This window comes from Bos grunniens, chromosome 1, assembly GCF_055505025.1.
Source record: "Bos grunniens cultivar Pamir isolate PY7600 chromosome 1, Bosgru_T2T1.0, whole genome shotgun sequence".
Taxonomy (NCBI): Eukaryota; Metazoa; Chordata; class Mammalia; order Artiodactyla; family Bovidae; genus Bos; species Bos grunniens.
This window is the reverse complement of record NC_141165.1, coordinates 72,121,097-72,136,009: the sequence shown is the minus strand read 5'-3', so window position 1 is coordinate 72,136,009 and position 14,913 is coordinate 72,121,097. Positions and strand designations below refer to the sequence as shown.

Genomic DNA, 14,913 nt, shown 5'->3' with positions numbered 1-14,913 from the left:
AACAGCTGGAGGAAGATGCAAGAAGTACAGATGGAAAGAGCGCTGGACTGAGAATCCTTGCTGCTCAAGGAGCTAACTGTGCCGCTCGGGGTCGGTGGCCACATCTTCCCAGGCCTCAGTCTCTCCTTCTGGGTAATTGCATCTCAACTACTGCTTCCTCCTTCCTAACCCTCTCGACAGTTGTGACATTGAGATTGGAATCCAGGTCTCCTGATGCTCTGCCCTATCCCACCAAAAAGAAATACGGATGTCACAAAAATGCACCCAATGGCAAAGTTCTGGGAAGATGAGAAGAGGTAGAAACCAGCTTGTCATGAAGCCCGTTAGTACCCCCAGGAGACTCATCTGAGAATTGGTTTATGTGTTTCTCAAAATACTGTTTACCTGGCATGGAAAGACTTTTACTCATTTACTTATTCAGAAATGTGCAGTTTTTGAAGGGGCGTAAATCTAATAGTGAAGTTAGAAGATGAAAAGGTGTACGTAGACAGAGGCTGTTTTAAAGCTGATAAAAACTTCAGCTCTGAGTTCTTTACTAGCAGGGGCTCCTTCCGAGATGCTGGAAGGGTCCTAGCAGTGGGTTCACATGGCCATATGAGTGTATAAAATTTTCAGAAGTGAGATATTTTTGAATAATTTTTCATAAAGAAGACAATGAGCTTCAGGTCCTGTGAAACCTATATCCACTCCTGTTTTTGGGGCTGAATTCCTTCCCTTCTCTGCTCTTCTCTCCTCCTTCCTTTTTTCTAGGACTGGACAATGGAAAAGTGTGTGGTTTTGTTAATGAAAAGAAATATATTAATGTATTAATACAAATTAAGATCAAGTCAGAGTAATTAAAAATAAGAAGGTATAAAAAGCAAACTCTTAGTGAAATCATCACAGTCCCCTTGAACAAAACAGGTAGGGTGAGTTCTACTATCAGTGTAGTGACGTTTGTTGAAAATACATTGAGTCTGAAACCCGGACTGCCTTTCATCTCATAGAAGTATCAGTCATTGAACTGATTTGACACAACGGTGACAGATCAAAAACAAAAGTTTGTTCAACAACCTGTTAGGCCAGTTTTTAAACTTTTTTATTAACTTGTCTATTCTCCTGATCAGTTAAGTCAAATAAAAACAAATCCATTTGCTGACCTGGTTCACAAATTCATTTGTGAGTGAGATTTGGGGACTCATCACTAGAAGAACCCCAGAGGAGGATTCATTTAACTTCTGACCTCTTCTATCACGGAACAGAAAGGCCAGTTCCAAATTTTCAGCTTCGTTGAATAGAAGCCACCAACTGGGGACTGTTACTTTGTAATGGGAGAAGATGTTTTTTTACAGGAAGGGCATCTGGTAGCGTTCCATAGGTATGCCACAGAAACATCCTCTGCAGTGACTAGTCTGTCCTCCTGAGACACTCACATGTCTGACTACAGAATATTGTGAAGGCAATTAAATCAAGTTTCCCTGGTGGCTCAGATGGTAAAGAATCCGACTTCAATGCCAGAGACCTGGGTTCAATCCCTGGGTTGGGAAGATCCCCTGGAGGCAGGCATGGCAACTCGCTCCAGTATTCTTGCCTGGAGAATCCCCATGGTCAGAGGAATCCATGGGGTCTCACAGAATCGGACACAACTGAGTGACTAAGCACACAGCTGTTAACAGATGCCTCTACTGGGTGCAAGCCTGAACTTTTACATATGGCTCCAAAGATTTCTGAGCTCTGCATTTAAAATAGAAACCTCTGAGAAGAAACTGCAGGTATTTCACGACCTTCTTCCTGTAAGCAAAAATGGAAAAATCAAATATTTTAAGTATGAATCACTAGTAAAGTCTAATGGAGATCCTGAACGTTCTCTCACAGGCCCATGCAAAATGACACCCCGGGAATTGACAGCGCTTGCCCCTTTCTTTCCAGGGAAAGACGTTTATCTTCCAGGTAGAAGAGGTCAGCCTAATGACAGGATGATTCAGTAAAACATCACTTTCCTCTCAAGATTCTACAGTGTTTCCCAAACTTGCCAGATAAGAATTATCTGAGGGAACTGAGCAGATATCCAGGCTTAGGTGGAGTCCAGGAATCTGTTTTTAGCAAGCATCCCAGGTGATTCTTATCACAAAGCCTAGGTTCAGAGTGGCCCTCAGAGTCATCCTATTACTGGAATCAATATAGCAGTCGTGGGGAAATGTACTTTAACCTGTGCACAACTGGGAACCCACTGGGACTCATGGCTTAGAATTTCATCTTCCAGCCAAGATGTTAAACATATCAATGAGTGTGAGTTCCTTATTATCACCCATAATGGTTTCCTTCTTCATGTCTTAGGGGAATGCCATATGCCCAGCGTTCCTGGCAGCAGAAAACCAAAATATTAACAGAATAAATTACTCCAAATTAGACATGTGCTGCTGAACTAACCTAAGGTATTTGGAATATTAGCAAACTTGGACCCAGCCAAAGATCATTAATAGCATTGTCCTGTGAGCATATTCTTTGAATGAAAACCTTCAAAATTTGCTTTCAACTGCCCCAGTATTAGCATCTTCATCATTCTGCAAAGAAAGCAAGGCATTGGTTTTGACAGCTCTTCAAAGCTTTGTCTGTGATACCTGCAGTCAAAAACAGCTCACCTTGGGGACCGTGCCAGAACCCCTGGCTGCCTCCTCCCCTCATCTGCCAATTCCAGCATGACCCAGACAGCTGAAAAATGCAAAGAAGGGTCCTGTTGCTGCTGAAGGGAAGGAAAAGACCTACTTCCTCCTCTCCAGGGATACCCTCCAACTAAGAAGAGTTGCCAAGATCCCAAGGTCAAGCTCATTACACACATGAATGGTGGGAAGAATCCCAGAATTATGAATTAAATATAAACCTGTGAGAAAATGCCTCCTTACTATCAGACCCTGGGCTCTCTCACATGCTAGTAATATGTCATGGTTCTGCTTCCTCAATGCAAGTGTAAATCTTTATTATTATTATATTAATTTTTAAGATGATACATTCACATGTTTGGGTTTCCCCAGTGCTTCAACAGTAAAGAAACCACCTGCAATACAGGAGATGTGGTTCGATCCTGGAGTCAGGAAGACCCCCTGGAGGAGGGCATGGCAACCCACCCCAGTACTCTTGCCTGGAAATCCATGGACAGAGGAGCCTGGCCGGCTGCAGCCCATAGGGTTGCCAAGAGTCTGACACAACTAAAGCGACTTAGCATGCACACACGCACATTCACTTGTTCAAAACAAACAAGATACAAGATGAGAAGTCTCATTTCTACCTTTGTCTTCCATTTGCTTCATTTCCTTCCTCCAGCCCAAACACTACCACTGCATGTAGTTCCTTGTATAGTCCTCTAGAATTGATGCAAAAACAAACACTAATATACATATTTTCCCTTGCCTTTTCTCACCCAACAAACAGACCTTAGAACTCTTTCCATATTTGTGCAAAAAGAGTAGCTGTGTTCTTGTTTATAGCTGCATAGTATTCTATCATAAGGTGCAACAATTTGTGATGAAGCTATGTTTTCAGTCTGTTTTCTCCACAGTGAAATACTGCTTCCTTGGTGGCCCAGATGGTAAGGAGTTTGCCTGCAATGCAGGAGACCTGGGTTCAATCCCTGGGTCAGGATCTTCCCCTGGAGAAGGGAATGGCAACCACTCCAGTTTCTTGCCTGGAGAGTTCCATGGACAGAGGAGCCTGGCAGGCTACAGTCCATGGGGTTGCAAAGAGTCAGACACAACTGAGCGATTAACACACACACACATAGCTGCATAGTACTCTATCATAAGGTGACCAGTTTGTGATGAAACTATATTTTCAGTCTATTTTCTCCACAGTGAAATAAATCAATTTGTTTCAGATACCTGAAAATGAAATAAGACCAGGAACACCACGAGGATTGGCAATGTTGTACAGGTGAAATTTCTGGAGATGCTCAGATGGCTATGACTTGAGACATATACTCTGTTCCATATAATTACAGGAGGTTATTTACTATATCATATTATACAATAAGAGCAGGCATAAAGCATCTGAGAGAAATTAGAACAGAGCATGAACCCAAATCAGGGTTAATTAAGGTAAAAAAAGGGAAAACAAGAGAGACAGAAGACCAGCTTTGTTTCTGTAAGTCTCTTTCAGCTTTGTTAAACTCCTCAGTTCTTGGAGAGACCAAGGCTTATTTGAAAAGCCTCCTTGAGAACATGGGCTCAAATGGCCTAATTAGGAGGGAAGAGAAGAAACTAGGTAAAGGGAAGGCCAGAAGGAAGACAAGGAGAGCCGTTTCCATGTGTTTTCATTCTAAGAAGCCAAACCATTTCCTAAGTAGTTTTCGTGGTAGTGTTTTCCTCTATGTTGTGATTTTACAAAAGGGAAATTTTTACTTCATAACTCAATGTCTTCAATCACAACAGTATGTAAAGCTATGTCCCTTTGTTTTTTAACCACCCCTTGAACTGTTGAGTCATATATGTATCTATAATGTCCACTTTCCAGAGTTTTCCTCTCAGAAGTCAAAACAAGAGATTTCATCTTTGGCTTAAAACCTACTAATACATCAATAAGTACATTTCAAAGCCATTTTAAAGCTCAAAATAAAAATGTTTCAAAAAGTTGGGAGAACTTTAACACAATCTCCAACTTTGTACTCTAGCTGGTGTTCATGACCTGGGATGTTAACTAAATTTAGCCAAAATTAAATGAGCATAATCCAATGCTGATCATAAGAAAGATTATAAACTGGTACCACACTTCTGGAGGGCAATTAAGCATTATAGAGACAAACTGCTTAATACCTGCTTTTTTTCAAATTGAGGTATATTTGATCTACAATCTTATATTAATTTCAGATGAACAACATGATTCACAATTTTTGTGCTCCATTTATGGTTATTATTAAATGTTATGCCCCTGTGCCTATAATAGATATATCCTTGTAGCTTATTTATTTTATAACTTTTAATCCCCAATCTTGCTCGTCCCCCTTCCCTCCCTCACCAGTAATACTAGATTATTCTCTATTATCTGTGAGTATGCTTCTTTTTTTTGTTACATTCACTAGTTTGTTTTTTTAGATCGCACATATAAGAGATTACACAGTAGCTGTCTGTATTTATTCTTAGACTATAAAGTCTAAGATCTCTGAGTTTATACCAAGGAAATGTTATATTTTTCACTGCAGGAATGAAAAGCTCTAGGAGACTAGATTTAGCAGGTGTTCTCAAATATTTTAGTCTCAAGACCCCATTACACTCTTGAAAGTTATTGAGTACACCGCAAAGCATTTGTTTGAGTTGAATCTATTAATATTTGCTATATTAGAAATTTAAACTGAGAAACTGAATTAGAAACTCAAACAATCGCTCAAGGGCTTTTCCTCCAGATGTTCACCGTGACTTCAGCCTGCAGCAAGAGTGCCTTATGAGTACTTCTGATTTCATCACATAGCATATTAAAAGGATATGAACACGTGGGTTGAAATTTCATAAAGTTAGTAATCTGTTATCTAATTAAACCATTACTTAAATGATTATTTAAATAAATTATAGTTTATTCTTTCATTATCTAATTATTACTCAGTTATTCGGAGAAGGCAATGGCACCCCACTCCAGTACTCTTGCCTGGAAAGTCCCATGGATGGAGGAGCCTGGTGGGCTGCAGTCTGTGGGGTCGCAAAGAGTCGGACACGACTGAGTGATTTCCCTTTCACTTTTCACTTTCATGCATTGGAGAAGGAGATGGCAACCCACTCCAGTGTTCTTGCCTGGAGAATCCCAGGGACAGGGGAGCCTGGTGGGCTGCCATCTATGGGGTCGCACAGAGTCAGACACAACTGAAGCAACTTAGCAGCAGCACTCAGTTATTAATTATTATTTATTTGCTAAGTATTAGTTATTACTGCATCTATGCAAAATCAGGCAATAAAAATTGCAAGACTAAAAAAAAAACTATAATACTTACAGGAAAATGGGTTCGGGGCACAATATGAAAATCTTTGTCAGTGACACAATAAAAGGTACAGGAACTTAATTTTTTTTAAAAAAAGCACAGGTTTACATAAGTTAAATGTGAATTTTATAAATATGGTGGTAATTTACATTGAAAGAGACCAGGAATTTGTTGTGGAAGCAGGTGTCTGCCTGACTGGCAGGGTGCCCACTGGGGTCCCAAAGCCCAGCATCCTGTGTGGGAGAGGCAAAATACCACAGTGGGGGAAAGGGTGAGAGAACAGCGAGAAGAAAGGAGGAAAATAAGCAGAGTGCAGGGAGAAACAGTACAAAATAGGCTGAGAAGAAAGAGAGAAACTAAAGGCAGGGAGGGTACCCCAGTGCCAGGGGAGGGAAGGGTTACAGGTTGCCTGTTATGCAGAAGTGCCGGCAGGAGGGTTATCAGAACTGGGACAAAAAGTTGTAACATCAGGACTCCCCTGGTGGTCCAGTGATGAACAATCCACCTGCCAACGCAGGGAACAAGTATTCAGTCCCTTGTCTGAGAAGATTCTACATGCCTCAGGGCAACTAAGCCTGAGTGAGTACCGGGACGCTGAACCTGAGCTCTAGAGCCACGAACCACAACTACTGGAGCCCATGCACCCTAGTGCCTGTGCTCTGCAACAAGAGAAACCACGGCAACAAGAAGCCTGCCAACCACAACTAGAGAGAAGCCTTCACTCTCCGCAATGGGAGAAAGCCCAGGGGGCAGGAACGAGGACCCAGAGCAGTCAAAAGTAAATAATATTTTTCAATTTCCATTTAATTTTTTAAAACAAGTTGTAACAGCAGATGTTGGTGGCTGTGGCTCATTTTCCTTGGGAGGGTGTTAGTGTGTGTATGTGTGTGTGTGTGTGTATGGGTGCGCGTGCAAGGAGCCAGCAGTTTTCTGCATTCACCTGGCATTTATCCTGCAAGAAACTAAACATACACAAATCTGCTCAATTGCTTCCTACTAACATTAATCATGTTGGAACAAATTAATGTTTTCAAAACAAACATTACCAGAACCAACTGTATTTAGATGATCTTTATAAATCTGGAAATATGTATACCATGTTGATATTAGTTCTAACTCCATGTAGGATTATAAGTGATTTAAATTTTCTTCTTTCTGCTAATTTGTATTTGCTAAATTTCCTTTGAGCAACATGTATTAATTTCTCATAAGAAATAGAAGAAAATGTTTCTAAGTTTAAAAATCCAGCCAAAGGTTGTGATCTGGTCCTAAAAACCAGTTACAAAATGGATTCTCTCCCTGAACCAATCAAAAATGTTAGTCACTAGCGGGTCTCTGGGGATCACACTAGAACCTCATTTTGCATCTTCCAAGTCAATGAATCAAAAGGTGAAATTCCAGACCGCTGAAGACTTGTCTTGCCCAATCTCTTCATTTTACATTTAAGGAAATGGAGGCCCTAGAAGGAGAAATGACCTGCCCAAGTTCACACTTCCTTGGTGGCTCCGATGGTAAAGAATCTGCCTGCAATGCAGGAGACCTGGTTTTGATCCCTGGGTTGGGAAGATCCCCTGGAGGTAGGGCATGGCAATCCACTCCTGCATTCTTTCTTGGAGACTCCGCATGGACTGAGGAGCCTGGCAGGCTACAGTGCGTGGGGTTGCAAAGAGTCGGACACAACTGAGCGACTAAGCGCAAGTTCATGTAACTGGTAGGTGACAAAGAGGGAACGAAATCACAAAGTCTCCTAGCTTTCAGTTTAATTATGCTTTTCACTCTCACTTGCTTTACTTCCTTCTTTCTTTCTTTTTTCTGCCTAACAGTCACAGAGGTATTGTGGAATTGAGATTGATTTACACAATACCGAATCAACAAATCATTTCAGTCCAAAGAAATCTAACAAAACAAAACTGTCAAAGAGGTGAAAAACAAAATCATGCCAACTTCTTGTTTCACATTGTATAGACAAAACAACCAGTAATTACGTGGATGTTTCCCTTTTCAACTGGTTGCTTTGGCATTGGGTTCTCATAGCCTCAGTATTAGAATAACCAAACATGGTGGGTGGTGGGAGGGAAAGGAAAGAAAATCTTATTTTCTAAAGGCAAATTAAAGTCCTCAAAACCCTACTACTCATATAAATAACTGAATTTGGTTTTTTTGTTTTTTTAAATAACTGAATTTGTACCTTAGATTTAACTGCACTTGCCAGTAACAACTAACACTCCAGACTACAGAAGAAAACATCCATTGAGAGGTCAATCTGCTTGATAAGAATACTAGGTACTCACAAATTCCATGCATTCAAGTATCCTTGATGATCTAACAAAAATAAAATAGGAAATATGACACACTTTGAGGCGTCTTCAAAGAAAAATGGAATTGTATCTCAATGACATCAGGCTGTTTTCATTTATCTGCCTTAAATCAATTATCTGTATTCACTATAGAAATTTTTCAATTTGTTTTTAATATGCAGCTGATTCTGTATATAATTCAGCTGGCCAAAGCCTCAGTGACCACTTCAGGAAAAAAGTACACCTTTTGAATTAGAAAGGGTGGAAAACCTGGCCGGGCCAAACACCCACTGCTCTCAAACTCCTGATGGGAACTAATGAAAGAGGCCTGGTTTCCGGCCTTCAACAATTAAGTAATCAGCTGCCTTTGGTTACCCTTAACAACTCACACAGACAAGGAGATTACCAGTCAAACAGGCTGCGACAATTCAGGATCCAGAGCCAACTGGAGTGCTGAAATGACATATATTCCCAGGGCAGTCACTACCTTCTGGTGTGAAAAAGAAGGAAGTGAGTGGAATTATTTTTTAAAGGTCCAGGTCTTGGCAGCCATATGCTGAGGTGCATTCATCAACATAAAGCAGGCATAGAAAACCTACTCAAGAGGGCGGTTGCAGTCAGAAGGGTTAGACTGTCTGACAACCAAGGGCCCTTGCCTTTTCCCTTAAGTAATATTTGTTGATGTTTTCACTTTGTCTTGTTATACTTTCTGTAACTTTATTTATGGTAATGCTCAGAAAAGTACATTCTGTTAATGCAAAATAATCACCATCATCAAGCAAATGATCACTTAAATAAAATAAACCATCTTGCCCTAGAAATGAAGGATATTACCAATTTAGCAAAGACACACAATAAAATCTTATATTAAGGAAGCCAATTGCTGGATTCAGGGGGGGAATGAGAGAAGAAATGAATTAAAAGCAAAATTTTATTCAAATGGCTTTAACCCAAAGTAGCTTTGGCAGGGGTGGGGAGTGGTATTTCTTTTGAAAAGAAGATTTTTAGTTGCAAATGTAATGTCTTTAATAGATATAGGACTATTCATATTTTCTATTTCTTCTCATGCCAGTTTTGGTAAGTGACCTCTGAAGGAAGATGTTCATTTCTTTTCAAATTATTGACATGAAGATATCCATACCATTTCTTTCTATTCTATTATCTTTTTAATGTCTATATAGGTGATGTTACCTCTTTTATTCCGAATATTGGTACTTTTTCCCCTTGCTGAATCTAGCTAGCTTTTTGAATCATATAGACATTTTTTGAAGAAGTTTTTAATTTTCAAAAGTTACCCTCTCATAGCAACCTTATTTTATAAACATGATCCATCACTTCTACTTTATTTTCAAGATGGTTCTGTGTGTCCCAGCCCATCACCCACAGCAGACTCTGGTAAGGTCAGCTGGGTGGGTCAGAAGGAAAGTACTTACTGAATCTGTGTGCAGCAGGCAGTACTCACAGCATCCCTTTTTTCATCGTACATTTCATTGACTTCTGTTCTTATTTTCAATGTCTTCTTTTTTTTTTTTTTTACTTACTGTGAGTTTAATTTGCTCTTCTTTTTCTTGGTAGAGTGGCTTGGATTGTTGACTTTAGACCTTTTTTCTTTTTCTAGGCAGTTATTAGATTTATTTCCCTCTAAGCATTGCTTCAGCATCAGTCTACAAACTTTTATATTTTCTTTGACCCTAGGGTTATTTAGGAGTAATTGTTTAATTTCCAAACATTGGAGGATATTCCAGGAATCTTACTGTTATTTACATTTAATTCTATTTTGGTCAGAGAATATATTCTGCATTATTTCAAATCTTTTATATTTGTTGAAACTTGCTTTATTTGTTCAGTATATAATCTATTTTGATGAATAGGGAACATGGGCTATGCACCTAGAACCTGTCCTCTGCAACAAGAGAAACCACGACAACAGTAAGCCCACACACTGTAAGAAGAATAGATCCCACTCACTACAACTAAAGAAAGCCTTCGTGCAGCAACAAAGACCCACCAGAGCCAAAGAATAAAATTTAAACACACACACACATACACACATACATCTGGATTGAAGACAATGGTTCTCAAATTTAGCTGAATATTAGAATCAGCTGAGAAACTTTTTAAAACTTAATTTCCAGAACATACCTTAGGCCAGTTAAATCAGAATCAAATAAGAGAAGTGGTGCAGGAGCCTAATAGGAATGGTTCTAGGCCAGCCTACTAAATAGTAAAATTTCTCTTGGGAGGCCTTGACTTTCCTTTTTTCTTGCTTTCCTTTCATGAAGGCTTCTTCTCACTCCATATCATCTTATTAGGTCATAAAAGTTAGTGGAACTGGCCACAGAGTAGGAGGACACAGGTGCACACGACTACGAACGATTTGTGAATACAGTGGTTATACCCCAAAAGTGAAAGGGAAAGTGTTAGTCATTTAGACATGTCTGACTCTGTGACCCCATGGACCCTAGCCCACCAGGCTCCTCTGCCCATGGAATTCTCCAGGCAAGAACACTGAGTGGGTAACCATTCCCTTCTCCAGGGGATTTTCCTGACCCAGAGATTAAACCTGGGTCTCCTGCATTGAAGGCAGATTCTTTAAAAGGATGCCTGAAAATTGATAGGGACCTGAAGAGAATAAGATAATTTAACAGCTGAGGTATTAAAGACAATCTAATTGTGGTCAAATTTTTCCCCCTTTAAAATATTTTTACTCCTGTCACAATGTTGTAAGAAAGATTGAAATAAAGTCAAACTCTAAAAGCTCACCCTTATTTTGGATTATAAATTCCATCTGTAATATCCACTGAGGTTCTCTGGAGCCCTAAAACCCAAGCCTAATATCCTCTCTTCTGTGGTCTGAATATTTGTGTCTTCTCTCCTCCAAAAGCACTTGTTGAAATCCTAACTTCCAAAGATGCTGATATTGGTTAATATGGCTTTTGGGAAGTGCTCAGGTCATGAAGGTGGAGCTTTAATGAAGGGGATTGTTGTTGTTTTAGTCATCCAGTCATGTTGGACTATTTTGCTACCCCATGGACTATAGCCTGCCAGGCTGCCTTGTCCATGGAATTCTACAGGGAGGAATACTGGAGTGGGTAGCCATTCCCTTCTCCAGAGGATCTTCCTGTCCTCCTGCATTGCAGGCCAAAATTTTTATCTGCTGAGCCACCAGGGAAGCCCTGTGAAGGGGATTAGAGCCTTATAAGGCTCCAGAGAGATCCGAAGTCCCTTCCACCGTGTGAGGATATCATCAGAATGCCAAGTCTGTAACCTGGAAGAAGGCCTTTAGGCAGCTATGCTGGCACCATGAACCTGGACTCCCCAGCCTCCAGAGTTGTGAGATGGAAATTTTTGTCCTTTGTTGCCATCCAGTCTGCAGTATTTTGTCCTAGCCACCTGAATAGACTAAGACACTCTCCCCCCTTTTCAGAACACTTTACATCTGTTAATTCTCCTTTGTTTCTGCCACGTGAAGGAAAATTTTCTATTCAAAAGCCTCCGGCTTTTATAAGTATAATTTATTAATTTTAAAATATCATGTTATTCTTTATTCTTCATGTAAATTTTCACAGCTTCATACTGCATCATGATTTGCCTCTGAGTCCCTGTTGGACACTTAAGTTACTTTCACTTTTCACTCATGAATAAAATGCCAGTGAACATTTGTTGATAAATTCGTGGGTTCATTTCTGATTGTTTCCTCTAGATACTAGGCCACATGTCTGGAAGACCATGTTCTCATTCCCTAGATGACATCAGCATTTTGGGCCACAGCCTGAACACACTGCTTATTCATATCAAGCTTTCAATCAACCCAAAGAGCCCTCTTTCCTCACTTGCTCCTGTTTAACACATCTCCTCTACCCAGAGTCTGACACGTTTTGTTATCAACCCAACATTTAGAGCCTATCAAGATTATTTTAAGTTTTTATTTCTTAGTTTCAAAAGCAGTACAAGTTGAACGGAGGAAATGAGAAAAAACAGACAGGCTCACAGATACAAATAAAAACAATATTTGCCATTGGCATAGAAAACAAATTTATGGAGGAACTTTCCTGGTGGTCCAGCCATTAAGACTCCTGGCTTCCAATTCAAGGGGCACGAGTTCCATCCCTGGTTAGGAAACTAAGATCCCATATGCCGTGTGCTGTTATGGCCAAAATATAAATTCATAAATAATAAAACAACAACAAGCCCAACAAATTTATAGTTACCAAAGGCTGGGCAAGGGGTGGAGAGTGTGGGGAGGGGAAATAAATTAGTGGTAAAGAATCTGCCTAATGGTAAAGAATCTTGCTAATGCAAGAGCTGGAGGAGCCACAGGAGACCAGGGGTTCAACCCCTGGGTCTGCAAGATCCCCTGGAGGAGGAAATGGCAACCCATTCCAGTATTCTTGCCTGAAAAATCACATGGACAGAGGAGCCTGGGAGACTAACAGTCCATGGGGTCACACAGAGTCAGAAACGACTGAACACGCATATAAAAATTTAAAAATAAATGGATTAGTAGATACATACAAAAAATTCTTTTTGCTAGTCCACAATCCCCCAAATTTTTTTTCACAGAATTAAGACCACATAGTTTTTATTCTTGCTTGGGACCCACACCTTATAGGAGACTCTGTGGCGATCTCTCCTCCCCCACATTTCCCACCCAATTCTCTGCCTCACAAAGTAAGACTCACTCCATGACTCACTCCAGATGCCTGGACACGATCAGCCTTGCCTACTCTACAGCTTCCTGGCTTTCTCCCAATTCAGAAGGTTCACAGCCTTTGGGAGATGCCCCACACGCCACTTCCTTAGATCCATTCCCAGCCTATATTTCATGTCTACCTGCCTCCTTAATGTGGAATCATCAGAGGAATGAGCTCTGCTTCTGGCAGTACTCAATGCAGTGGCCCCTGTTAGGCAACTATTAATGATATTGCAAGTTCTGAGTTCAGCAAATATTTATTATGGGCTTACTATACGCCCAGATTCAAGCTGAGACACCCTCATTCACTTAAGATGCCAAAAAAAAAAAAAAAGCTTCCTCCAAAGAGCTCAGAGTTCAATGGGTTTGCATCAAATGAGAAGATAGGGAAGAAACGTTCCTCAGAGAGTAATTCACGGATTGTCTAGAAAGCAAATTTTAAGGTTTCAAAGCTAATGATACAAATAGCCTCACGACACCAGCCATCTTCACTGAGCTGATCACCCGGCTCTTTTGTACTGGAGTGGCAATACCCAGCAGAGCACTTAGCTTACCTTCGGACTTACATATTTACAAACCTGTTTGTCCCACCAAACGCCGTGCCCCAATTCCTCGCTGCATGCCCAATACCAGTGCAGTACTGAACAAAGTAGACTGTGAACAAATGCTCACAGAAGGTACAGATATTTTCATCTGTATGTGATTGCCACAGGGAAAACCAGTTTTAAAGTAACAAATACCCCACTTTGAAATCTGTTACTGACTCTTTTGAAATAGTCCTTAAGGATAGGGGAGAGGAGAAAATGAAAAGTATTTTGAAATCTCAAGACTCAAATGTCATTCCCACTATTTTACAACTTTGCAACCTCCTTATGGATTTCCCCTGAGAAGTATTTGTATCTGGGTGGTGAAACCCATGGGATGAAAATGTAGATGCCAAGAAATCTGGGTAATATCTCTGAATCAGATTGCAGGAGAGAAAAAATGAAAGCTCAAAAGTGCTCATCGAACTCCGAGCTGACAAAATAAAGACAAATTAATGTAGGCTTTCTGGAAAGTCTGGGCTGAGTAAGCTCTAGTGCTTGGGGAAAAAAAAAAAATAGGTAAACAAGCCCTTCTTCTGGTCATTATCTTCTGAAGTGCATGAGACATTAAATAAACAGTCATATTATGTTCAAAATACTTCTAAGATGAAAAAGACTGTCAGCCAAGCATTTGAAGAAGACAATGGCAAAGAAAAGACAACGTTGTAGAAGTAAGACATCCGGAAAATAAAAATCATTTAGCGGGTTTTCAGAGCTGACAGGTTTTGAAAGAGACAGGTTTATTCCTACCTAAAAAAAAAAAAAAAATTAAGAAAAAAAGCTTTTAAAAAATAATGTTTTGTTGTTAATTATTTTGTGGCTTAAGGGCTGGAAAGGATTTGGGACGTGCTAAAGCTCAACTCTGCCTTTTTCCCACTGACAGGTGAGGAAACTGAGGCCCTAAGGACTTTTCAAAGTCAAGAGCAGAACAAAACCTGGGGTCTCAGTCTGGAACTCCATTGCCTCTGATCCCAGTGAGCAAGCATGTGCATCACCATCCCCTGACCCTGTTACAAAGGACATTCTCAAAGGATTCAGGGGCAACTGCTAGGATTTAAAAAAAAAAAAAAAGTACAAGTATCATGTATTAGAGGCAAATTCTATAAAGCACATTATTGAGATAACTTCTGAAATCTGATTATCAATAATAGTATTTAATAAATGTTACATTTCCTAATTTGATAAATCCTGTGGTTATATAAGAAAATGTCATTTTTCTTAGGAGATACTCCCTGAAGTATTTAGCAGTAAAGTGGCACATGGTGGATGGAGCTTATTCTTGAATGGTCAGAAAAAACACATGTTTTAGAGATAAAGAAATGAAACAAATTTGGCAAAATATTAACAATTGGTGAATCTGGGAGGAGGGTATACAGGCATTCTTCCTATGAGTCTTGCGAC

The 14,913-nt window shown here is 40.0% G+C and overlaps 1 long non-coding RNA gene across 2 annotated transcripts; it reads left to right on the top strand.

Moving 5' to 3' along the window:
- Nucleotides 1–6,045: 6,045 nt before the first annotated feature.
- LOC147379604 (uncharacterized) lies at nucleotides 6,046–14,698 on the top strand. Of its 2 annotated transcripts, XR_015133781.1 has the most exons (3): nucleotides 6,046–6,716; nucleotides 7,386–7,649; nucleotides 14,396–14,698. It is a non-coding gene; the product is annotated as an uncharacterized LOC147379604 (long non-coding RNA). The 2 variants fall into 2 exon arrangements; XR_015133780.1 differs by lacking the exon at nucleotides 7,386–7,649.
- Nucleotides 14,699–14,913: the final 215 nt, after the last annotated feature.